This window comes from Heteronotia binoei, chromosome 8 (genome assembly GCF_032191835.1).
Source record: "Heteronotia binoei isolate CCM8104 ecotype False Entrance Well chromosome 8, APGP_CSIRO_Hbin_v1, whole genome shotgun sequence".
In the NCBI taxonomy this organism is placed as follows: domain Eukaryota; kingdom Metazoa; phylum Chordata; class Lepidosauria; order Squamata; family Gekkonidae; genus Heteronotia; species Heteronotia binoei.
Window position 1 is genome coordinate 2,335,895 of NC_083230.1, and position 1,583 is coordinate 2,337,477.

At 43.4% G+C, this 1,583-nt stretch overlaps 1 non-coding gene across 1 annotated transcript; it reads right to left on the bottom strand.

Annotated features, from left to right (window-relative positions):
- Positions 1 to 924: 924 nt before the first annotated feature.
- Positions 925 to 999, bottom strand: TRNAP-CGG (transfer RNA proline (anticodon CGG)). Its single transcript has one exon. It is a non-coding gene; the product is annotated as a tRNA-Pro (tRNA).
- Positions 1,000 to 1,583: the final 584 nt, after the last annotated feature.

The following is a 1,583-nucleotide window of genomic DNA, read 5'->3' on the forward strand; positions in this document are numbered from 1 at the left end:
TTAAATTTGGAGATGATACTAAATTGAGAGGGGTAACAAATACAGAAGAAGACAGAGTCAGAATACAGGGCTAAAACAAAGGTAATGAATTTTAACAGGGATAAAAGTTCTGTATTTAGGTAGGAAAAATCAAATGTATCATTGTAGTTGGGGGAGACTTCTCTTGGAAGTAGTATGTGTGAAAAGGGTCTAGGGCTATTAGTGGCCCATATAGCTGTCAACAGTGTAATGTGACAGCTAAAAAGGCCAATGCGATTTTGGGCTGTATCAACAGAAGTACAGTGTCCAGGTCAAGTGAAGTGATGGTATTGCTTTAGTCTGCTCTGCTTAGACCTCATCTAGGATATTGTGCTCAGTTTTGGGCAAGTAAAAAAGAATATAGACAAGCTGGAATGCATCCAGAAGAAAGCAATGAAGATGGTGAGGGGTCTGGAGACTAAGTCACATGAGAAAAGGTTGAAGGAGCTAGGTACATTTAGCCTGGAGAGAAGATAACCAAGAGGTGATATGATAACCTTCTTCAACTACTTGAACAGCTGTCATACACAGAATGGTACAGAGTTATTTTCTGTTGTCCCTGAAGGTCAGACCAAAACCAACAGATTGAAATTAAATCAAAAGAGTTTTTAGCTAAACATCAGGAAAAACTTCCTGACAGAGTGGCACCTCCTTAGAAGGTGGTGGGCTCTCTTTCTTTGGAGGTTTTTAAACAGTGGCCAGATGGCCATCTGACAGCAATGCTGATTATGTGAACTTAGGCAGATCATGACAGGGAGGGCAGAAAGGACATATGGACATAGGAAGCTGCCTTATACTGAATCAGACCCTTGGTCCATCAAAGTCAGTACTGTCTACTCAGACTGGCAGCGGCTCTCCAGGGTCTCAAGCTGAGGTTTTTCACACCTATTTGCCTGGACCCTTTTTTGGAGATGCCAGGGATTGAACCTGGGACCTTCTGCTTCCGAAGCAGATGCTCTACCACTGAGCCACCATCCCTCCCCAAAGGGTTGCATTAGTGCTTAGTTTTTGTATCCCCTTCTTACATGCCCAGGGAAATGCTGATAGACACTTTTGGGTCAGGAAGCAGTTTTCTGTAGCCCAGTTTGACCAGGGTTCCTGGAGGTTTTTTGCCATTTTCTGGGTATGGAGCAGGGTTCACTGAGGGTGTGGCAGGAGGTATTTGCGAATTCCCTGCATTGTTCAGAGGGTTGGACTGAATGACCCTGGAGGTACCTTCCATCTGTATGATTCTAAGAGGTGTGTAAAATTCAAATGGGTTAGAGTGCAAAATTCTGCTTGATATCCAGACCTCAAGTTTTATTAGGTAAAATTAACACCACTTGCAACACGCACTGACAAACATTGGTGATTAAGGCTGAGGAGGGGCCATGGCTTAGTGGCTAAGCATAATCTTTGTATGCAGAATGTCCCAGGTTCATTCCCTGGCATCTTCAGTTAAAGGGATGAGGTTGTAGATGCTGTGAAAGACCTTTGCCGCTATACTGATCTTGATAGACAATGGTCTGACCATATAAGCTTTTGTGTGTTCTAGTGAAGGTCCTCTGTTTTTGGTTTTCTACCCC